Source organism: Pelobates fuscus, chromosome 13 (assembly GCF_036172605.1).
Source record: "Pelobates fuscus isolate aPelFus1 chromosome 13, aPelFus1.pri, whole genome shotgun sequence".
NCBI classification, from domain to species: Eukaryota; Metazoa; Chordata; class Amphibia; order Anura; family Pelobatidae; genus Pelobates; species Pelobates fuscus.
In genome coordinates this window covers 17,530,873-17,556,743 of record NC_086329.1, presented here as the reverse complement: position 1 = coordinate 17,556,743, position 25,871 = coordinate 17,530,873, and positions in this window count along the sequence as shown.

Genomic DNA, 25,871 nt, shown 5'->3' with positions numbered 1-25,871 from the left:
GAGGAGATGCTGATTGGCCAGGGCTGTGTTTGAATCATGCTGGCTCTGCCCCTGATCTGCCTCTTTGTCAGTCTCAGCCAATCCTATGGTGAAGCATTGTGATTGGATCAGGCTACCACTTCTGATGATGTCAGCAGACTGCTTGTTTTTCTGAGGCAAACAGGGCAGAGCCAGCAGCTTAAGGCTTGAATACAGAAAGATTTAACTATATTTATGGAGGCATGAGGGGCCCAGGGGGGCTAGATGGTGGTTTTAACACTATAGGGTAAGTAATATATGTTTGTGTTCTTGACCCTATACTGATCCTTTGACCCTACTTCTTAGTGAATACTTTTCTATTTAATTACCCCTACTTATACTCTTATGTCTCTATACCCCACTCCCTCTAGCATGTAAGCTCATTGAGCAGGGCCCTCAACCCCTCTGTTCCTGTGCGTCCATTTGTCTGGTTAGAAATATGTGTCTGTCAGTCCACCCATTGTACAGCGCTACAGAATTTGCTTGCGCTATATAAATAATAATAATGTAGATTTAAAGCTGTTTTTAAATGTTTCATCTAGGGGCAGTTGACCGTGAAATAAAGTTTAAAGGGACACTCCTGGCACAAATACAACTTAAATGCATTTAAAAGATTTTGGCCTTTTTTTTTTTGTTGCGAGCTCTAATCTTGTATGGTATTTTCACAAAAATAAATATTTCGCTGGACTCTGCACCATAAACCTGTCTCCTTGGCTACGCCCTCTCACTGCAGAGAGACTTCTTTATCAAAAGTATGCACACAGCCCCTGCCCCAACAACACTGAGTGAACTGCTATTACTTCACAACCTGGCTGGAGACAGTCAGAAAAACTGCAAACAAGCAGTGGTATCCTTACTACATGTCTTTCTTTGTTGACGCACAGCCTCCTTTAACACTTCCTGAAAAAACTTCTTTTTTTTTTTTAGCTTTCCTTATTGCACTTTGTGTTTAAATAATAATGTCCTATTTGCTGCTCTGCTCATTGTCTGCTAATCACGCCTCCTGTGCAAGAGATTCGAACTTCTAAAGTAAACACTGTGCTGTAAGATTTGATTGAAAATTAAACCCTTTTTCCCATGCAGGCTGTGTAAATCAGAGCCAGGGGAGGTGTGGGGCTGCACAAACAGAAACAAAGTGATTTAACTCCTAAATGGCAGTGAATTGAGCAGTGAAATTGCAGGGGAATGATCTACACACCAAAACTGCTCCATTAAGCTAAAGTTGTTTTGGTGCTTAGAGTATCCCTTTATGTAAGGTATTTTGTACTGTACAGGTAAAGTTTCTTGTTTATGAAAAACCATGTGCGTCACTATCCAGACCCATATTGTCCCCTTTGGAATGTTTTGAGATCGCAGCCATTGGCTCAAGCACAGGAGGGTTAGACATTCAATTCAGTCCCTGTTCATGTCTGCCGGCAGCCTCTACCTGCAGTGCTGTGTCAGTATAAAGTCCATCACACTGCTTGCTGCATTTAATCAGCAGGACGACAGTCGTGAAAGCCTGCCGCCCAGAATAACCTTGTGCCTGGGGACCGTGGGCGACTGACCCCCTTCCTCCCTTGCTAACCCTCCTTAATGGGATTTCACATTTTGTTCCTGCTACTAAATCATTAATAAAATATGTATAGATTTTTCTAAATTCTAATATCAGATTGACAACATGCTTCTAGATCAGCACTTCCTCTGGCCTAATTCCGTTAAACATAGAGCATGTTACATAGGGCTATTTTTACTCCAGAACGTGCGACTGCAATTAAATCATCAGCCTAGTTGCTTTAACTAATTGGAAACATTGGGGGTTTGATCTGCTTCAGCATCAATTCTAACTCGGAAGCCTGAATTTTACCAAGAAGAAAATATTCTGTGTATGGAATTCAGATGTAAAATATCGAATGCTGTGAGCGCTGCTGAATCTAGAATTTGCTGTGCCCTACGCCTCGTGCATTTCTGCAAAGCTCATTAATTTTTATTAGAAAATATGACTGAGAGCAACGTATTATTATACCTTATTTATCAAACCACAGCTATTACAGAGAGCTTTACAGCGCCGGGAACTCTAGCTCTGAATAAAACGCTGTAGAAAAATACATCTAAAGAATTATAGATTTACTATTTTAGAGTGATTCTTTACTTTTTAATCGTTGGACAGGTTTTACTTACTAGTAAATATATAAACATTATCTAGCTGCTCGGCAGAGCTTATTATCTAAAGAAAATTGGCCACTGATACACAGGGTGTAACCGATGTGGATAAAATCGGATAACGTTGCTACAGAGTATCTAGACTGAGAGGAAAAAAAAATTAAAGGGGGAGGGGGCGTTCTACGTGGTAACAGGTAATCATAATAATTGTCATAGTAACCAGCACTGAACAACTGCTGAATACATTAACGCAGGTAAACCGATCATTTCCCTTCTGTTAAATTGTTATTTTATTTAACGTGATTACCTCTAGCAATATATTAACAGGGCATATTAACTGGTTTGCCTGTCAAACATTAATAAAATATTTCAATAGGTCACACTTGGCCATGCCTGGTTTATTGGTACCCCCATCTTAAAGAGGGTGACGGTGATGGATTTATGTAGATATCCGTTCCCTACTCCCTTTCTGTTAGCAGGCAATGCTTTGTTTGGTATTGCTATGCAGTCTGGGTTACAAGATTAGTTAGAAACTTGCAATTCTTCCCGTAAAAACTCCAGCAGATAAAGAAAAAAAAAAAAAGACTAATAATATTAAATACTGCCAATTAATTTAAGATTATAGAAACATAGAATGTGATGGCAGATAAGAACCGTTTGGCCCATCTAGTCTGCACAATTTTATAAATACTTTCATTAGTCCCTGGCCTTATCCAGGGCCGGCGCAACCATTAGGCGAACTAGGCTTTCGCCTAGGGCGCCGGCCTGCTGGGGGTGCCCACCGGGATATTTCCTATTGGGCTCCCCCTGTCTTGGGCTGCAAGGCTAGGCGGGCGACTTTTGAGCCACTCTTCCCCTTCCTCCCCCCCCCCCCCCCGCCGATCCTCCAGGCGCCTAAAGGTGGCCACCTCAGGGCACCCCCGAAGCTGTGCTAGGTAAGGCAGAGCAGGCACCTGCTTACTTTGATGGCAACAAATACCGGTGCCCGGAGGAGAGGGGGGCGGAGAAGCCAGGCAGTGAGGGAGGCTCTTACTGCGGCCTCTCACTCTTCCCTCGCGCGCCCTCTGTGATGCCGGGAGACGGAATATGATATCATTCCGGCCCCGGCATACTGAACAGCGGGCGGGAGGAGCTGCCTCACACTGGACCGCAGGGACGTAGGGAGACTGGGTGGGCCTCACACAAAAAAGTTGTCTTCCAGTGAGTGTCTGCCTGTGTGTGTGTGTGTCTGCCACTGTGTCGGTGTGTGTGTGTCTGTGAGTGAGTTTCTGTGTGTGTGTATCTTAAGTCTAGGTTAGCCTTATGCCTATCCCACGCACGCATACTTAAACTCCCTCATTGTGTTAACTTCTACCACTTCAGCTGGAAGGCTATTCCATGCATCCACTACCCTCTCAGTAAAGTAATACTTCCTGATATTATTTTTAAACCTTTGTCCCTCTAATTTAAGACTATGTCCTCTTGTTGTGGTAGTTTTTCTTCTTTTTAATATAGTCTCCTCCTTTACTGTGTTGATTCCCTTTATGTATTTTAATGTTTCTATCATATCCCCCCTGTCTCGTCTTTCCTCCAAGCTATACACGTTAAGATCCTTTAACCTTTCCTGGTAAGTTTTATCCTGCAATCCATGAATATGCCCCAGCTTTGCATTGCAATTGATAAATATTCTGTAAGTGACTTGTTCCTTTTTGCAATAGTTGGCAGTTTATAGATGTCCGGTCTTTCAATATGGAGAAAGGAGACTTTTAAAGAAGCGTATGTTTATATCCCTAAGCATCATGGTACTTTCTGATTGGAGCCAGGATCTTTGTTCATACTATCCTCCCTCCTGGGTACGAGAGTTCTGCTCATATTATCCTTTTATTCTGGGTGTCATGCCCAGTGAGCATGTTCTTTTGTTATATTGGAAAAAATATATTACTAATCAGTGGATGGAGTGAAAGGTTACCCAGTAGAGGTGGTATGGCTGATTACAGCACAGGGAGGATTAATTTGCCTGCTAGGCAAACATCCAGCGGTGTCTTGCTGGCTAGGTGTTTGCACTTAAAGACATATGTGTGTATTTTCCCCAGACCGGCTCACAGACCAACTTTTGGTCACTCTGCTTAGCAGACCGTGGGCCCCCTTAATATGCTAATCGACAATTGGTCAGGAGCCAGTCTCTCTGCTGAGAGTTAAATCCAAAACCATTATTAATAACCCAGAGATGTATTATAGTGCCCCCTGTTATACATATTCAGAATGCCAAGGGTATCCCGTACACAAGAAGTCCAAACATGACCAGTGTACCGTAAGCCACTGGGGGATTGCACACATATAAAATGATCTCTGTACCAGCTCTTTCACAAGAGATAGGAACCTTTCATATAGAGTTGAATTTAAATCGGCCAAAGGTAAGATGGCAGGTGACATAAAACTAAAATCCATACAGTCACACCTACACTCTGCCCTCCTTCGGTGACTGTTTGGCAAGTTGAGATGAACGAATTGGGTATAAAATTCATGACATGCAAAATACTATTTTACTTGCTTGTTGACAAAATCTAATTTTAAATGAATTGCCGGTTTCCATGCTGGTTCCCCCCGGGAACAATTACTGTACTAGCAAAATGAGTAAGTAGGATTTTCTGTTAATTTTCTTCTTTTTACTTTCATCTGTTTGTTGGTGTAATTCATGTGTTCATCATCATTTTTTATGTATGCAATGTGACTATATTTGTTCATAATAAATCTTTCTTTATTAAGTTCTTCCTTTGTCTGATATACGATTCATCTAGCCCATGGGTCGTCAACCTGGTCCCTACCGCCCACTAGTGGGCGTTTCAGGATTCCAGGTGGGCGGTAGGGATTTCCAGGTTGATAGTGCGGGCGGGTGCGAGCCGGCGGTACCCGTGCGACTGGGTACCGCTGTGACCATTTGCGGCTCCGGCCCGCGCGGCCGCCTTCCAAAGTGTCCATCGGGTGGCCCATGCTGTCAGGGCCACCCGATGGATGCGGATTGTAAGGGGGCCCGGTCAGCGTTGGGTGCTTTAACAGCGCGACCGGGCCCCCTGTGATGACATCACAGAGGTGGGAGGAAGTGATTCCCCGGTCACTCCTCCAAGCTAAAACAGAGCCGCGCGGGAGGAAGCAGAGGGAGTCAGAGTGGGAACTCTAACTCCCATCCACCTGAGCCACCACTGGACCCCAGGAAAAGTCACCCTCCTGCACCTTAAAGGTAGGAAACAGGAGGGTGACTTAAATATAATGTGTGTGTGTGTTTGTTTGTGTGTGTGTGTGTGTATGTGTGTCTTTGTATGTCTTGTGTGTGTCTGTCTGTATGTGTCTTTGTATGTATGTCTTGTGTGTATGTGTATGTGTCTGTCTGTATATATGTGTGTGTGTGTCTGTCTGTCTGTATGTGTGTCTTGTCTTTGCATGTATGTGTCATTGTATGTGTGTCTTGTGTGTCTGCATGTGTGTGTCTATGTATGTCTTATGTGTGTGTCTGCATGTGTGTGTGCATGTCTGTGTGTGTCTGTATGTGTGCCTGTCTGTTTGTATGTATGTGTCTTTTGTGTGTATGTGTGCCTGTCTGTGTCTTTGTGTGTGTATGTGTGTGTGTCGTATGTGTCTGTCTGTATATATGTGTGTGTGTGTGTCTGTATGTATGTATGTGTGTCTTGTTTTTGTATGTATGTGTCATTGTATGTGTGTCTTGTGTGTCTGCATGTGTGTGTGTCTATGTATGTCTTATGTGTGTGTCTGCATGTGTGTGTGCATGTCTGTGTGTGCCTGTTTGTATGTGTGCCTGTCTGTTTGTATGTATGTGTCTTGTGTGTGTGTGTATGTGTGCCTGTCTGTGTCTTTGTGTGTGTATGTATGTGTGTCCTGTGTGTCTGTATGTGTGTATGTGTGCCTGTCTGTGTGTCTGTATGTGTGTCTTGTGTGTGTGTCTTGTGTGTGTGTCATATGTGCCTGTGTGTGTATGTGTATGTGTGTCGTGTGTCGTGTGTGTGTCTGTATGTGTCTTTGTGTGTGTGTCGTATGTGTGTCTGTATGTGTGTCTTGTGTGTATGTGTGCCTGTCTGTTATAGTGGACTATAGTAAGTGGGCTACCTAGCTCAGCCTTCCTACTGGGCATTGCTATAAGAAAGGTTAAAAAATTGAAAAAAGGGGAAAAAAAGGTGGGGAGGGGAATTGTGGAGAGAGAGGAGATGAGCTGACTTACACATATGAAAAATCATATTATGCGCAAACAGAGAAGTCGTCTGAATATCACTGAAAGAGACCTTCGTTTGTTCCTTACGAAAATCGAACCAGATATCAAATATTTAGTCTTGCAGCATCAACCTCAAGGATCTCATTAATCACTAGTAAAGGTAATTTCAATTTACTTTATTGTTTTCTCATTAAACTTTATAAAGTTAAAAACCTTATAAACCTGCATTAAGTAAAAATAAAAAGATAAATGTACGTACATTTATTTTTTTTAAAACACCCTGCTTTCTTAAAAATATTCCGCATTTGCGCGAAAACTGGTGGGCGGTAAGGAAATTTTTTCAACCAAAAAGATTCATTAGTGGGCGGTAGGTAGAAAAAGGTTGACTACCACTGATCTAGCCTGAAGAGATTCATTTCATAGTATTTTTGATTGCATAGATATTTTGCTTAATTGTGTTTTGTAGATTTTAAGTCTGATTTGCTGCAATAACATGAGGCCCACATTTATAAATTGTCTTGGTGGTGGCAGCTGTTGATACTAGAAATAAGTGTGGGTGGTGTAAAGAGGGGTGGTTGTATCATTATTTTTGGTCTAGTGTAGACAAATCATGATTTATAACACTTTCGCACATGGAACTAAGTCACGTGCCACATGAAGTAATGGTCTTACCAGTAACACTGGGTACAAGATCTTTTTTTTTAATGTTCGAGATCTTTGTTCGTATTATCCTTACTCCTGGTTACGAGATCTTTGTTCGTATTATCCTTACTCCTGGTTACCAGATCTTTGTTCGTATTATCCTTACTCCTGGTTACCAGATCTTTGTTCGTATTATCCTTACTCCTGGTTACCAGATCTTTGTTCGTATTATCCTTACTCCTGGTTACCAGATCTTTGTTCGTATTATCCTTACTCCTGGTTACGAGATCTTTGTTCGTATTATCCTTACTCCTGGTTACGAGATCTTTGTTCGTATTATCCTTACTCCTGGTTACGAGATCTTTGTTCGTATTATCCTTACTCCTGGTTACGAGATCTTTGTTCGTATTATCCTTACTCCTGGTTACGAGATCTTTGTTCGTATTATCCTTACTCCTGGTTACGAGATCTTTGTTCGTATTATCCTTACTCCTGGTTACGAGATCTTTGTTCGTGTTATCCTTACTCCTGGTTACGAGATCTTTGTTCGTATTATCCTTACTCCTGGTTACGAGATCTTTGTTCGTGTTATCCTTACTCCTGGTTACGAGATCTTTGTTCACATTATCCTTACTCCTGGTTATGAGATCTTTGTTCACATTCTCCTTACTCCTGGTTACGAGATCTTTGTTCATATTATCCTTACTCCTGGATACAAGATCTTTGTTCATATTATCCTTACTCCTGGTTACGAGATCTTTGTTCGTATTATCCTTACTCCTGGTTACGAGATCTTTGTTCACATTATCCTTACTCCTGGTTACGAGATCTTTGTTTACATTATCCTTACTCCTGGTTACGAGATCTTTGTCCACATTATCCTTACTCTTGGTTACGAGATCTTTGTTCACATTATCCTTACTCCTGGTTACGAGATCTTTGTTCACATTATCCTTACTCCTGGTTACGAGATCTTTGTTCGTATTATCCTTACTCCTGGTTACGAGGTCTTTGTTCGTATTATCCTTACTCCTGGTTACCAGATCTTTGTTCGTATTATCCTTACTCCTGGTTACGGAGATCTTTGTTCATATTATCATTACTTCTGGTTACGAGATCTTTGTTCATATTATCCTTACTCCTGGTTACGAGATCTTTGTTTACATTATCCTTACTCCTGGTTACAAGATCTTTGTCCACATTATCCTTACTCCTGGTTACGAGATCTTTGTTCACATTATCCTTACACCTGGTTACGAGATCTTTGTTCACATTATCCTTACTCCTGGTTACGAGATCTTTGTTCGTATTATCCTTACTCCTGGTTACGAGATCTTTGTTCGTATTATCCTTACTCCTGGTTACCAGATCTTTGTTCGTATTATCCTTACTCCTGGTTACGAGATCTTTGTTCGTATTATCCTTACTCCTGGTTACGAGATCTTTGTTCGTGTTATCCTTACTCCTGGTTACGAGATCTTTGTTCGTATTATCCTTACTCCTGGTTACGAGATCTTTGTTCACATTATCTTTACTCCTGGTTACGAGATCTTTGTTCACATTATCCTTACTCCTGGTTATGAGATCTTTGTTCACATTCTTCTTACTCCTGGTTACGAGATCTTTGTTTGTATTATCCTTACTCCTGGTTACGAGATCTTTGTTCGTATTATCCTTACTCCTGGTTACGAGATCTTTGTTCGTATTATCCTTACTCCTGGTTACGAGATCTTTGTTCGTATTATCCTTACTCCTGGTTACGAGATCTTTGTTCGTATTATCCTTACTCCTGGTTACGAGATCTTTGTTCGTATTATCCTTACTCCTGGTTACCAGATCTTTGTTCGTATTATCCTTACTCCTGGTTACCAGATGTTTGTTCGTATTATCCTTACTCCTGGTTACGAGATCTTTGTTCGTATTATCCTTACTCCTGGTTACGAGATCTTTGTTCGTGTTATCCTTACTCCTGGTTACGAGATCTTTGTTCGTATTATCCTTACTCCTGGTTACGAGATCTTTGTTCACATTATCTTTACTCCTGGTTACGAGATCTTTGTTCACATTATCCTTACTCCTGGTTATGAGATCTTTGTTCACATTCTTCTTACTCCTGGTTACGAGATCTTTGTTTGTATTATCCTTACTCCTGGTTCCGAGATCTTTGTTCGTATTATCCTTACTCCTGGTTACGAGATCTTTGTTCGTATTATCCTTACTCCTGGTTACGAGATCTTTGTTCGTATTATCCTTACTCCTGGTTACGAGATCTTTGTTCGTATTATCCTTACTCCTGGTTACGAGATCTTTGTTCGTATTATCCTTACTCCTGGTTACGAGATCTTTGTTCGTATTATCCTTACTCCTGGTTACGAGATCTTTGTTCGTATTATCCTTACTCCTGGTTACGAGATCTTTGTTCGTATTATCCTTACTCCTGGTTACGAGATCTTTGTTCACATTATCTTTACTCCTGGTTACGAGATCTTTGTTCACATTCTCCTTACTCCTGGTTACGAGATCTTTGTTCACATTCTCCTTACTCCTGGTTACGAGATCTTTGTTCACATTATCCTTACTCCTGGTTACGAGATCTTTGTTTGTATTATCCTTACTCCTGGTTACGAGATCTTTGTTCGTATTATCCTTACTCCTGGTTACGAGATCTTTGTTCACATTATCTTTACTCCTGGTTACGAGATCTTTGTTCATATTATCCTTACTCCTGGATACAAGATCTTTGTTCATATTATCCTTACTCCTGGTTACGAGATCTTTGTTCGTATTATCCTTACTCCTGGTTACGAGATCTTTGTTCACATTATCCTTACACCTAGTTACGAGATCTTTGTCCACATTATCCTTACTCTTGGATACGAGATCTTTGTTCACATTATCCTTACTCTTGGTTACGAGATCTTTGTTCACATTATCCTTACTCCTGGTTACGAGATCTTTGTTCACATTATCCTTACACCTGGTTACGAGATCTTTGTTCACATTATCCTTACTCCTGGTTACGAGATCTTTGTTCGTATTATCCTTACTCCTGGTTACCAGATCTTTGTTTGTATTATCCTTACTCCTGGTTACCAGATCTTTGTTCGTATTATCCTTACTCCTGGTTACCAGATCTTTGTTCGTATTATCCTTACTCCTGGTTACCAGATCTTTGTTCGTATTATCCTTACTCCTGGTTACGAGATCTTTGTTCGTATTATCCTTACTCCTGGTTACGAGATCTTTGTTCGCATTATCCTTACTCCTGGTTACCAGATCTTTGTTCGTATTATCCTTACTCCTGGTTACGAGATCTTTGTTCATATTATCCTTACTCCTGGTTACGGAGATCTTTGTTCATATTATCATTACTTCTGGTTACGAGATCTTTGTTCATATTATCCTTACTCCTGGTTACGAGATCTTTGTTTACATTATCCTTACTCCTGGTTACGAGATCTTTGTCCACATTATCCTTACTCCTGGTTACGAGATCTTTGTTCACATTATCCTTACACCTGGTTACGAGATCTTTGTTCACATTATCCTTACTCCTGGTTACGAGATCTTTGTTCACATTATCCTTACTCCTGGTTACGAGATCTTTGTTCGTATTATCCTTACTCCTGGTTACCAGATCTTTGTTCGTATTATCCTTACTCCTGGTTACCAGATGTTTGTTCGTATTATCCTTACTCCTGGTTACGAGATCTTTGTTCGTATTATCCTTACTCCTGGTTACGAGATCTTTGTACGTGTTATCCTTACTCCTGGTTACGAGATCTTTGTTCGTATTATCCTTACTCCTGGTTACGAGATCTTTGTTCACATTATCTTTACTCCTGGTTACGAGATCTTTGTTCACATTATCCTTACTCCTGGTTATGAGATCTTTGTTCACATTCTCCTTACTCCTGGTTACGAGATCTTTGTTCACATTATCCTTACTCCTGGTTACGAGATCTTTGTTTGTATTATCCTTACTCCTGGTTACGAGATCTTTGTTCGTATTATCCTTACTCCTGGTTACGAGATCTTTGTTCGTATTATCCTTACTCCTGGTTACGAGATCTTTGTTCGTATTATCCTTACTCCTGGTTACGAGATCTTTGTTCGTATTATCCTTACTCCTGGTTACGAGATCTTTGTTCACATTATCCTTACTCCTGGTTACGAGATCTTTGTTTGTATTATCCTTACTCCTGGTTACGAGATCTTTGTTCGTATTATCCTTACTCCTGGTTACGAGATCTTTGTTCGTATTATCCTTACTCCTGGTTACGAGATCTTTGTTCACATTATCTTTACTCCTGGTTACGAGATCTTTGTTCACATTATCCTTACTCCTGGTTATGAGATCTTTGTTCACATTATCCTTACTCCTGGTTACGAGATCTTTGTTCACATTATCCTTACTCCTGGTTACGAGATCTTTGTTTGTATTATCCTTACTCCTGGTTACGAGATCTTTGTTCGTATTATCCTTACTCCTGGTTACGAGATCTTTGTTCGTATTATCCTTACTCCTGGTTACGAGATCTTTGTTCGTATTATCCTTACTCCTGGTTACGAGATCTTTGTTCGTATTATCCTTACTCCTGGTTACGAGATCTTTGTTCGTATTATCCTTACTCCTGGTTACGAGATCTTTGTTCGTATTATCCTTACTCCTGGTTACGAGATCTTTGTTCGTATTATCCTTACTCCTGGTTACAAGATATTTGTTCATATTATCCTTACTCCTGGTTACGGGGATCTTTGTTCGTATTATCATTACTTCTGGTTACAAGATCTTTGTTCATATTATCCTTACTCCTGGTTACAAGATCTTTGTTCATATTATCCATACTCGTGGGTGCGACAGAATAATAACAGGATTACAAAAGGGAAGGACATGTGAGTTTAATAAAGCCATGGAGTATAGTAGAAGCTTGACTGTTCTTATTGTATTATTCCAGGAAAAACATGGAACACACTTGACTGATGACAAATTTAGTTGGACTTTTGAACAAGTCACCTTGAATATCTCCTATAATCTCCAATATCGATGTCTCTAAAGAGAAGAAACGGAACCTAAAATTGTTGATTGTCCATTGAGTAAAAAAATGTGACTTTCTTCGATTACTCTGATTGTCCATTTTTGACATGTTATTCGATGAGTTAGCCTCTTCCCGTATTCTTTGCTAGCATTGTAGCTGTAAGAGCATTATGGGAGATGTAGTCCACAACATCTGGGGTGCCAAAGGTTGTCTACCTGTGCACTAGTAGATTGTGCTATTACCCAACTTTTTCACTCTTTCCCAAAGAAGAGCCAGGCAAACGAGAACGTGTGCTAGATTTGTGCCTGCAACTGCACAGATCTCCTGCTCCCCCTATTGGATTACTACTAACTATAACCACTAAACCCCACCCAGAAGTTTCATATAATTTGACACTCTGGGTCTCTGCACATATCCGCTTTTACAATGTAAAAAATACCTTTGTCTCTCTTGGCACAGAACATTTGACAGACCAATAATACGTTGCAGCACGGCACATATAAATCCTTCAATCAACCTTCTGATAAAATGTCCTTTAAATGCATTTGTTACTGGCTGGGTGAAGCATATCTTGACACGTGCGCTACCTATCTGTACTTTCACATTGTGGAGAATAATACTTCACCAGAAAAGTCACTGGAGCAAAAGCGAATATAGAAATGCACGTAAAATAAAAATAGCAAGATTTTTTGTGAATTGCGGTGACATGAAAATTGAAGTAGATAATAATGTAAGTGATACAGATATATTGATTTGCAATTAACTGTCTAAAGGTTCTGTTTAATTTCAGACTGCTTAAGAAGTTTTCCAATTATCATAACAAACAGAGGGATTAAACTCTGCATGTGCAGATACAGACTCCAGACACCAATACCACTTCAAACCACTGCAGTGGTCCTGGTGCTTGGAGCAACCTTTTAAAATGCACATTAACTAACTTAGGACGTTTATACTAAATTATCTCATTTTTTACTTAGGACAGGATAGATTTTGGGTCCCTTCGAAAACCAAACATTAGCAAGTTCTTGTTAGCCACTCAAAATCCAGTTTTACTGCACCCTGTTCATACAGTGCTTATCTGCATTTTAATTTATGGAGGACGGTTAATATTTAACATTTGGCTGTTATATTATCCTTGTTTCTTATCGGTTCTTTGACCCTTATTTGCGTGACTGCCACAGTCAGGAGTCTGAAGAGCTACCTAAAGTCAGCTGATACAGACTTCACCTCCCCTGTAGTGATAGTACGGAGATATGTCATTGAAAACAACTAACCTTTCTTTTTTTTATGACACCTTTATCTTCTATAATAAACTCCTTACCATTGATGTCAGCAAAGTAGATTCAGTTAAAGCTGGGTCTGACTGTCTGAGACCTGACTACCATAGAAAGCCAAAGGTTGTCGCAGCTAGAATAGTGCTTGATGTTGCTGTTTAGACTGTAACTCCATTTCTTTTTTTTTTTTTTTTTTTTTAATTCTTTATTTTGGGTGTGCACAGATTAAACAGGTAGCCGGTATGCGCCACAACAGCGACATCCAGTAAAATCGATAAACATAGGTAGTACAGGTCATGGCATACGTTATGCAGGCACATTTTTATAGTTATTGTAAAACATCATGCGATTAGACATCGTGTTTGTAATATAACGCTTAATAAAATGTAGTATACATGGTAGGTAATGGTGAAACACTAAGGAGTCATGCATGTTAAGACTTGCTAGATTTAACATTTAATAAGTTACATATAAGGTTAACTTTGAGCACTGGCTAATTAGTGACAGTAGGTTAATTCCTTAAGTGTCACCGCTGTAGTGTCATTTATATGATTATGCGTGACTATACTGAAGCGAGGGATATACGTTTTGGTCAGTAACAGCCCAACATGCGATAGGTGAGACCGTAATTTACTTTATGATAGATTACACAGTGTAGACTAAAGAGTATGCAGTCCTATTTCAGTTTCCAGCTTAGCATTAAAGCAGGGTGCCGCCACCAGTCAGAGCTTCACACATTCCGCCATCTCCCGCAGTAGACTTAAGTAAAAAATAACTATATACAAGGTTATATAAACTAGACAATAATGTGTTTAACATTACTAGTAGAGTATAGCGTCACTATAGATTACCCTCGTGTAGTGGCAATAAACCGTTGCACCTCTTGCATATTATGATCACAAACTAGTGGTCATGACATAAGGCTAGAAGCTAAGAAACATTTGTAGCGTAGGCAGGGTGATATCCTATGGCGTCATTGCATTAATATTAATAACATGGTGACATGGCAATGGTTCAAATTTACTATTTACAGCTGAAGCACCGTGACATGCAATGGCAGTATAAGCAGTGCAGTAGACAGTCTTAGTGTTACTCTAGTCCAAGGGGGCACATATATTGCTCTGGATAGAAGAGCTGTTAAGCAGCAACTTGCCCGAGGTCACCAGGAGGTCTCCAGATGATGCGGTTACCGCCAACGCTGTGTGCTAGCAGTGTCCTCGGTGCCAGGGACCCGTCATCCGATGCCACTATTGTGTTTCAGTGGGTAGTCCTTAGTGCTTGCTAACCCAGTGTCTCCTCTCTCCCTGGTGCTGGTCCAATAAGAGCGTTGGTTCTTTATCTGGGCCAGTGCTGTCAGGTACAGTGTGGGAAGGTCCTGGTATCCCTGCTGGTGTAGACCTTGCTGACGGTTGACTGTGTTGGCATGATATGCTAAGGATCTCTCTTCCGTAGCGTGTGCCGGGAGTCGGACTCTGTTGCTGCGGGCCTTGTGAGTGCCGGTCGTTCGTTGTCTCCCTGGTGTGGACCGTACGTCTGGGTGCTGTCTCGGCTGTGTGATGCCGCGATGTATCGGGGGCGGGGGTCCCCTTCTGCCCCGGGGTTGCCTGAGGGCTGGTGCATGTAGGCCACGAGCCTGGAGACCGTTGTGGTCCAGGTTCGACCCTTTCGGGGTGGAGCAGGGAATCTTGGCTGGTCGCTTGGGTCTTCGCTTTGCTTTTCCCCGCTTGTGTGGCCGGCACCTCTGGGGCTTGCCCCATGTTGCTCTCAGCCCGGGAGGGCTTGTAACGTGAGTGTCGGGAGCGTGGGTGTTTGCGCTGCCCTGAAGTGGACCCTCACTCACCCTTCCGCCATCGGCTCTGGTCGCAGTATGGGAGATTCGGTGTGGCTTTCCCGCCCGCAGGCGCTCTTCCAGCATAACCCAGAAGCGATCAAATATAATAGTGATGGGGTCTTTTGCCTGTTCACCGGTGTGTGAGGCACCAGGTTGTTTTCGGTGCTTGTCATGTTGCGTTGGCTGATAGTGCTCCGCCATCTTGGGTGTTCCCGGCCCTGCGTGTCTTCGAGATGTCTTGGTGTCTGTCGCTTGGTGCTGGGTTCGGGACACTCCCCTTGGCGGGGACCGGGATATCCCCCGCCGGTCCATAGGGGGGGGGGTGCATGTTTTACGCTCTTGTGTTGCTTTCATCATCTGGCGGGAAGGCGGCCGTCCTTCCCCCGTGCTTTTGCTAGGCCTCATACCGTTGCCGCGGTTCCCGGGCGAGACTGGCGTCGAATTCGGTATCGGCACGTACAGGAGAACTTCCTCTAGCCGATAGGCTGATTTGCGGGAGAAGTTCAGCGGGTTTTCTCGGGTTTTCCGTCGAGTTTGGATCAGCTCGGCGGGAGCTCCTGTAAAGTGCGTCTGGTCGGGATGCCTGTCCGGCTCCGCCCCCTCCTCCATTTCTTTTTTAACGTTCCTTTGTCTGGCTGTGGTTGGTAGGAGTTTAATTCCAGCACATGATAACCAAACATTTAACTTTAATTGTTAAAAGGAGGCTTCTTCATAAGAGTCCATGGTTAGCTGAAGATGACCTTCAAAATGACCTTGATACAACAACATTGTATTAAACACAATAAATTCACTGACACAATTTGGAAACAAGAGAAGGTACAAGTGCAGTACTTCTATGTTGTTTTTCTTTGTTTGTTTGTTTTACATTTTTATGAATCACCGCACATTTTTATGACTTTGACCTTGAAACCTGACTCTGTTACTTGCATATGGCGTTTACTAACTGTATTGTGAGGCACACTGTTGATTTGTTCTGTACTTTAATGAAACATTCAATAAAAAATTAAACATGAAAAAAAACAATGCTAGGGGCGCTATTCAATATTTTAAAAAATAAAAAATCTTCAGTCAACGTTATCTAGCAGGGAATTGTTGCAGATCTGCATTTTCCATAATGCTTTTTCATCCACAGGCAGAAATGCGTACTAATCTAGAAAAATGGGAATTGGGGACACACCCGGAACATGCGTTTTTATGTAGCGGTGCTGCTGTGAAGAGCAAAATATATATAAAATACACATTAAGTAACGGCACATACACACACACAAACAAAAATAACGTATAAAATTGTAAACGGTATTTTTGTTTTGTGCGCGCGCTGTTCCTTAATCTGTAATTTGTGCTCACCAATATGTCAGGCTGCCCATACGCTGAGCGCTGCCAAAACGTGTTTGTGGGCCTAAACGCTCTGTAACTCCTCCTAAACGCAGCACGAGTGAGTTCAAACATGCGCACAGCCCAGGTAACTGGAATGGTCTGCTTGGTGTTTACGGGGATTGTTACAAACCTGTCGTACAATCACATCATGTGACTGGATAATTCTGCATAGTCTCTGCGCAGGTACTCAATGGGTTAACTTCAAAATCTTGTAGATCTAAGTCTCCTGTGATGCTTTGCATGTCGTATGTCAAAAAGAACGCCCCGCCACAACATTCTGAGCTGAAAGCTGCCTCTTCACCTTTTTTGCTGCTGTTAAAGTGTTTGGTAACATCTTATTCTGCAGTGTATGTTTAACCTCTGCCGCTTAATGGCTGAGAGTGACAGGAGTTGTAGTTCACAGCCATTTCTAATTGAATCTTGTTATATTGATCCGTTTTTTTGTTCACCTCCAACATATTTGCACAGAACAGGTGCTCCATCAGCTTTGTCATATCATGTGTCTTTAATCTTTATCAAATCCTTTATCCTATAGGGATAAGCAAAACCAACATATTGAATTTACAATCCTAAAATTTGACGATCTCAGCCAATCCAATGCTTTCCCCTATAAAAGTATTGGGAGGCTATTGGGCACGCACAGCAGAACATCATGCTGAGCCTATCAGCATCTCCTCATAGAGATACATTGTATATCCCATAGTGTTACTAGGCAACAATGTAAACACTGCAGGGACAGGCTATAAACACCAGGACCACTATGTTAAGCTGTAGTGTCCCTTTAATCTCTATTAGGTCCTGCTAAGTGAATTGTCTACCATTGTATGTCGGTAAAGTATATTACATCTAAATAGACTCCTGGAGGATCAAACCGCTTCATCAGACTAGCATTATAGTACAAGGCAGATTTTATTGGCCAAAAAGAATGAAAGTGCTTTTAGACTCTGCTTAGATGCCCTGCCTATTCCTGGATTTACTGAAGGCCACTCACATGGTAATGGTGATCGGAGAGGTCTGAGAACGTTTGTCAGTATTTACTGGAATTACTCACTGAGAATACTCCGAGATAGGATCCAACATTCCACGTTTTCCCAATCTGCCTCCCGCTCAACATAAAGATACGAAGGTGTTGGTTGTGTTTTAGTATGGATCAATGTGAGTGGCTTATATGGGTTGTAGTCATGGTCCACCAAGGCCGAGGCCTTAGTCAGCATTAACCTATGGAGCTGTGCTGTGGGCAAGATCTTGGTAAATATCTCTTGTTCAAAATGGGGAATGTGAATGCGGGTTTCACTTTGCGGCGTTGTACATTCCTACTCGTTATATTTTGAGGAGCATGAACTTTAAAAAACATATTTTTTGCTGCTTTAGATACAGAGATTATTGCAGATTGCTCGAGTACTTTCCAAATCCCTGTATTTTACATATTCAGTGATATTACATTCTTTTGCATTGTTATTGCTAAAAAAAGCCATCGGGGTCCTTACAAGTAGGGTATTTGACCTTTTTTATATACTTTTTATTTTATTTTTTTGTCACATCTACTGTGTGTAATAAAATGGCATTTTATTGAAATATTTCAGACACTGTGTAATATAGCATGATAAGGATACCAACCCGTTTCTAAAACATTTTATCCCTCCTTCCAGTTTTCTGTAAAGTGAGAAATGTTTCAATTTACATGTTTTATTTTCTGTATCTCAGACTATACTCTGTGCACAAATGTCCGTTTTATTCTACAATTATGTGCGAGCTCTGCATTCCATATTGGAATTAAATGTTATTCTAGCTTCTTTTAAAGTATAAGTGCTTGAAAGCGGAAGTGGATAATCATTGTCCTTGAGAGGCTTACGACTGCTGTTTTCTGTGTTAATTGCTTCAAAGCTCATTACTCCCCCTCCCCCTGAAATATTAGATGAAGCCGTCATTGACACAGAAACATTGGGGCAATTTCAATCCGGCAATATGTTCATTTACAGAGACTTATTATATAATGAAAAGCGTGATCAAAAGGAATGCTGTAACGACGAACGGTGGGATCTTAACATTGTCATCTGATCAATGCAGGCGGTCAATGTTTATTCAATTAAATTTAATAAACTAGTTTGGTACTGTAATTTCCTGCTAACAACCTGTCGTATTAGTTTCTCAGTGATCCATGGCACATTCACATAGTTTCGCCCTCCGTATAACAGTCGTTTTCCACAAGCCGGGGTTAGTGAAGCGGAAAAGCGGCATGTGTGCCTCTGTGAAGCCCGTCTGCGGGATACTGAGGCTGCATGATTACCATAAGTCATTAGTAATTGCTTTACGGTATTAACAAGATTGTGCGACCTCTGGCATTCTATCCTCTCTGGACTACAATTCCAAAGATTCTGAGCTGAATTGTCATTTAAAGTAACTGTGATATCAGAGGGTTGGTGCTTCCTGCTTCTTATAGGGGGACAGTCACTTCCCTGAATTTTAAATATGATCTTCACGTATCCTTTATATGTAGCAAATACATGTTAATGAGGTATAAATTTTTTTAATAAAATGTAGAAATAAAAATGTATTTATGTTGGAACTGGTTGCCGCCATATTGGATCCCTGTGAATCATTGTTATAAGCTCTTCAAAAGAAAAAGCACGTAAAAAGCGAACATGACACTTTTTATACATAACTCTCAATGTTTCTATTTCTCCTCATTTGCATTTTATGCCCTAGTGGTGCCTGGTCTGAACTGGATTGCGATGTAATTTGCTAAATCTTTAATATAAACTTATAAGAAAAGGGAGCGTCATACAAATTTTTTTTAACACAAGTTCTAAATGATTTTATACAATGATGTAATTTCTTTAGAAGTGACAGTTCCCCTTTAAGATGATCAATGCGAAGTGACTTATTAACTTACTATTTAGTTAAAATGTTCCACCTGGGCTACTTTAGCCAAAGTATTCCAATACAGTTATCAACAACTTCATAGTTTCATTTAAAAAAAAAAAAAAAAAAAAATTAAAAAATTATTTTATTTGCTTCAATACAGTCACAACCGGGTCCACGTTCTACGTGTAAAGGAACAGTTTGAGCACCATAACAACTTCACTGAAATTAAATTGTTGTGGTGCCCTGGCGTTTTATGGTACTCTGTCTTGTGAAGTGTCACAGTTGGTTCTGAGCTCGGTTGCTTTACGTAGGTCAGTCCACACTATGCTTGATTAACTATTCTACATATAACAGTAGCCATTATATGCTTGTTTTTCTTTATTCTTAATACATTATGTTCAGGCTTCACTGCAGGAATGTTGGGTTACTCCAGGTACTATGCTGTGTTGCTTAATTTTAGACACGAAGGAAGGTTACTCGGTTCATTATCTTGTCTGTTAATGTTGAGGGCTAAACGGAAGAGAGAGCTATAATTGGGGCAGCTCACTCTGTCAAAGTTGGGATGTTAGCATGTAAATACATACTGTCCAATACTTAGGCTGTTCACCGTTTGTCTTTCAATATCCACAGTGTTTCACTACCATTGAATGTCCTTGCCCTTCTGCTCCAAACAATGCTGTGTAGGAATGTATGAGTACCTCGAACTTATAACAGGGGAAGCTTCCTTGGCATCTTCCTAAGACCATTGTCAATATATTATTAGTAGGTAATTTTGTGCTGTCTGCTAGTTATGCTGTCTTCGTTGATCATCTTGTCATCCATGTTTGTTTGTGCTGTCTCCTCTCTCAATATTCACAGTGTTTAACAACCAGGTATATATCCTTCTACTCTAAGCATGTTCTGTATAGGTAGATATGACTATTTTATGTACTCTTGCTTCTCGGTTTTACTTTCGTTCATTAGTAGGTTACGGATTCATTTTGCCCGTTTATACCAATGAATTATATCATAACTCATTTTTCTTAATATTCCTGACAACCTCGGAAACTTCCTGCCCTATAAAACCAGTACTGTACGAGTACTGACCCAGTCAGGTAACAAATTAGACCTACAAAATTGCCCATGGCAATTACTATTTTGTCACAACAGGAGGCATTAATATTTTTTGCCATCTTTATCCAGGCTTACCAGTTTGTCGGTTTCTGCACACCACAACTGACTTGCCTTACCAGTATGGTTTAGATCAAGTTACTTGTCTATAGCGCTGGTCCCCGACCACAAATATAAAAGCAGTTCTGTCTGGTGTTGTGGGATGGGTCAATCCGGCCTATATGAACCCCTTCTCCCAGCTACCCTCACCCGCATTTCCCTATAATATTTTTTTTCAATAGGTTGATATTCTTTATACAGGATAACCTCTTTGTTTTGGCACACCACATGTGACTTGCCTTACCAGGAATGGCTCATGGTCTTGGTCCCCCACCACAAATATATATACTATGATGTTTTTTTACTAACCAAAACAACCGGAGTTGACTCTCTCACATTGTTCAAAAACTTGATGCTGCTTGAGTTATGGTGGGAATGTCTGCTTGATGTTGGTATTAGCAATGCATTATAGAATAATGCCAACTGTCAGAAATCCCTTGAGGATTAGCACTAGAACCATTTAGTTCCAACCGGGGCTTGGGTAGAAACATAGAATCTTTTGAATCAACTTGTAAAGGCATTTCCATTTGAAGGATGTCTGTGTTTGGTCACTTATAAAGTACCTATGCACAGTTTCTGTTGCTTGGATCCACTTGTTGCTATGACTTTTAATTACATTTATTTTTGTTATGTAACCAGATACCCATGTGGGGTGTCTACCTTCTTCATGCCAATAGGTGGCACATTTCCAAACACTTTGGAGAAGAACGTTTAAAACAGAAAAGTAAATCTGTCACCGTTGCACATAAATTGATGGTTCTTAGCAACACAGAAACCGTAGTTGCCATCCATTTGTGTCTCTCAGTTTGAAATCCGTTTGCTTTGTTGGAAAAGTTTAAATCTATATTCTACAGGATCACATGACTCAATTTAATTTTATTAAAATAAACTCTAAATCTCAGCAGCAAGTTGTTGCGTTCAGGGGTATTTTATTGAAGGTATACGCTTGCTTCTGTGATTAACCTTTTGCTTGAAGAAGAACTACATATATTTCTATTTACTGTGAGTGGGACTTTGGAGAAATCACTATATTTAATCTAGCTGCATTAAAACTTTAATTGCAGTCATTATATACACTGAACAAAATTATAAACGCAACACTTTTGTTTTTGCCCCCATTTTTCATGTAGCCCCATGTAGCCAAACCGCAGCTAAGCGGAAAAGGGCCTTGACAGGAGTTAGGAGGCGGGCATAGGAGGAGGAAAGGAAGTATGGAGTTATGGGTAAGTGGACTGGGGTGTTTAAATAGGCAGCCATTTTAAGTGAATGCACTTTTAATTTCCTATCTGGCCGAGTTTGTCCCACCCACCCTCCCTGAGTTTTTGGTTGCAGATAGGGGTATCCGGGTATACCCCTGCCATGGTTAATTTATGTTTGGCACTTTAAGTTGGTATGTTGGAATATGTTGGTATATATGTTATATATATGTGTTATTTATATGGGGGTCATTGCCTTTTATATCAACAGAAGGATTCGGATGCGAGGGCAGAGTATGGGGGGCAATGACCCATGTTTGTTTGTTAAATTATTATTATTATTATGGTTATTAATATTGTAATTAATAAATTGTTATTATTCAGGATTGTTTAAATAAAGCTGTGGACAAAATTTCCCATATACCTGCGTGGCAGTGAGTTATTGGGTTAGGTATGTGGGAGGGTTGTCCTGGAGTCCGACTGCCCATATGGCGACTATACACCGGTCATGAGCTTAACTCAAAGATCTAAGACTTTTCCTATGTACACAAAAGGCCTATTTCTCTCAAATATTGTACACAAATCTGTCTAAATCTGCACGTCTCTTTTGCCGAGATAATCCATCCACCTCACAGGTGTGGTATATCAAGATGCTGGTTAGACTGCATGATTATCGCAAAGGTGGGCCTTAGGCTGGCCACAATAAAAGGCCACTCTAAAATGTGCAGTTTTATCACACAACACAATGCCACAGATGTTGCAAGTTTTGAGGGAGCGTGCGATTGGCATGCCGACTGCAGGAATGTCCACCAGAGCTATTGCCCGTAAATTGAATGTTAATTTCTCTACCATAGGCCATCTCCAAAGGTGTTTCAGAGAATTTGGCAGTACATCCAACCGACCTCACAACTGCAGACCACGTGTAACCATACCAGCCCAGGACCTCCACATTTGACATTTTCACCTCCAAGATCATCTGATACCAGCCACCTGGACAGCTGCTGCAACAATCAGTTTGCATAACCAAAGTATTTCTGCACAAACGGTTAGAAACCGTCGCAGGGAAGCTCATCTGCATGCTCCTCGTCCTCATCAGGGTCTCGACCTGTCTGCAGTTCGTCGTAACCGACTTGAGTTAGCAAACAATGGCGTCTGGTACTTTGGAGAGGTGTTCTCTTCACAGATGAATCCCGGTTTTCACTGTACAGGGGAGATGGCACACAGCGTGTATGGCATCGTGTGGGTGTTGTCAACGTTGTGGATAGAGTGACCCGTGTTGGCGGTGGGGTTATGGTATGGACAGGCGGATGTTATGGACAACAAACACAGGTGCATTTTATTGATGGCATTTTAAATGCACAGAGATACTGCGACGAGATCCTGAGGCCCATTATTGTGCCATTTATCCATTACCATCACCTCATGTTGCAGCATGATAATGCACGGCCCCATGTTGCAAGGATCTGTACACAATTCCTGGAAGCTGAAAACATCCTAGTTCTTGGACGGCCAGCATACTCGCCGGACATGTCACCCATTGAGCATGTTTGAGATGCTCTGGATCTGCGGATACGACAGCGTGCTCCAGGTCCTGCCAGTATCCATCAACTTCGCACAGTCATTGAAGAGGAGTGAACCAACATTCCACAGGCCAAATCAACAACCTGATCAACTCTATGCGAAGGAGATGTGTTGCAGTGTGTGAGGCAAATGGTGGTCAAACCAGATACTGACTGGTTTTCGGAACCCCTCAGAGCCCCCCAATACAGTAAAACTGCACATTGTAGAGTTGCCTTTTATTGTGGCCAGCCTAAGGCACACCTGTGCAATAATCATGCTGTCTAATCAGCATCTTGATATCCCCCACCTGTGAGGTGGATGGATTATCTCGGTGCTCACTAACACAGATTTAGACAGATTTGTGAACAATATTTAAGAGAAATAGGCCTTTTGTGTACATAGATCTTTGAGTTCAGCTCATGAAAAATGGGGGCAAAAACAAAAGTGTTGCGTTTATAATTTTGTTCAGTGTATGTACCACTTATAGTAATGGCAGCGCCTAATACTGTAACCAGTTTAGTAAAAGAAAAACATGATTTACTGCTTGATAAATTCCAGTGTTTTTGGAAATAGCAGCTGATAAATTCTAAAGATGTTGGGGCCCCCTTCCCACCTCCCATCCCTCAACGTTTTTAACCCCATGAGATGCCACGTCCTGTTTAAAATGAGCTGCATCTCCAGTTATCAATAAAGGAGAGAACGGAAGCTGCAGATATAATCATGAAAGGCGCTGTTTTTTTTTTTTTTTTTTTTAACAGTCAGTAGTTCTCAGTAGGCCTTACAATGTCAATAGATTTTATTATTATTTTTTTATTGCAACAAAACCTGGGGTGTGCCATCCCACCTGCCCCCTAGTTGGTGTTGGTCTATACCAGCGGTAGTCCACCTTTTAGGAGCACTGTGCCGAAATAAGATTGTGATGTCCCGTAGCGTGCCGATCCTATATTTTTAAATTGAGGTGTGTATGCTGCCATATTCTGCTTATGTTATTATACTGCAGTTGCTTTGTATCATTGTATTTGTGCGTATATGAGCTATTATATTGGATATGTTCATGAGTAGTTTGTGGTATCGTGCCCCTATGAATGTGGGCTGTGTATGGGGACTGCTTGTGGAATTGTGTGTGTGGATGGATATGTCACATTGTGTGTTTGGTAGTGTGGGTTTTTGAGGGGCTGTTTGGGGTATTGTATGTGAGAGGCTGCATGTGGGGTTGTGTGCATGTATGTGGATTGTTAGTAGTGTTGCGTTTGTGCGGATTGTGTGTAGGTTTGTGTGTGGGCTGTTCGTATTTGTATGAGGGAAGGGTTATTCTGCATCTCTGTGTATATCTAGCAATGTGGGTGGCTTCCCTGGGTTCCAGTGGGGACCATGATGGCCAGGTACAGGTCAAGGACATGAGCTGCAACAGCAGCTGCGGGCTGCTCTACTCCAGTGTGGATTCACATTCACAAGTACTGGGAGGAAGTGATCTGAGATTACTTCCTTTATGTGCTGCAATATATAAATTGAGGATTGTCCTTCACCACCTTTTCGTATTAGGAGATATCTGAAGTTTCACTGGGACTCGTGATAGGCCCAAGCCTGTTTGGCTCTGGCAGCCTTGAGTACTGTGCGAAGACACCTCAAGTGCCATGCATGGCACACGTGCCATAGGTTGCCTACCCCTGGTCTATACCCTAGCTGTCCTGTGTGCTCTCAAAGTAAGATAATGACTGTGAGTGCAGATCTGTGCCTCTGATGGGAGAGATCTCTATTTTAGAACTCACTGGACATCTTCTCCCTGGTTATAACTGGAAAATGTTTTATAGCAGTCGACCCAGAAGCACTTATACACACAGTATAGACAGTCGGTTTTTATACATAGTTCAGTCCCGACCCACCAGTTTTTGTGAAGTTGGGAGACAAAGCCAGGTTTTTGTACACAACATGTCTGTTCCATATATTCTTTCTAGGGTCATTCAGTGGTAGGTGGTTTTTGGAAATGCTAATGTTTTGAAAATCTTCTACAGTGACGCACATTTATCCTGATACGTAGGATCTTTAGGTTTAACTTTAAAAAATGTCTCATGTTCTGAACTCTAAATATTATCTTGTACAATAAACCCTGATTTGCCTGGAATTGTTCCCAGATGTTAAAATTGCAACGCTGTTAAAAAAAACATGGGAGATGTGGATATTTTTCCAATTTGGTTATCTTGATCTACAATTTTAAATCTGTGGATTTCTCAAAAGGTCACTGTGTTTGATAATTATTTTCTTAAAATATATTAATCCACATGTTCTATGGGACCTTTAGGCCTGAACTGGCCAAATGCCCACTAGTGATGGTCAATGTGAACGTTCGGGAAAATTACAATTCTTTCGCCATTATTTCGCCAAGGCATGGTAGCCTAGTCTGCTGCTAATACAACAGAAATTAACATTGTATAACAGATTAAGAAATCTCGAAGTTTCTTGTATAGGTGTGAAGAATACAATTAGATGACAGCTTTTTGTATCAGTTATTGGAATATT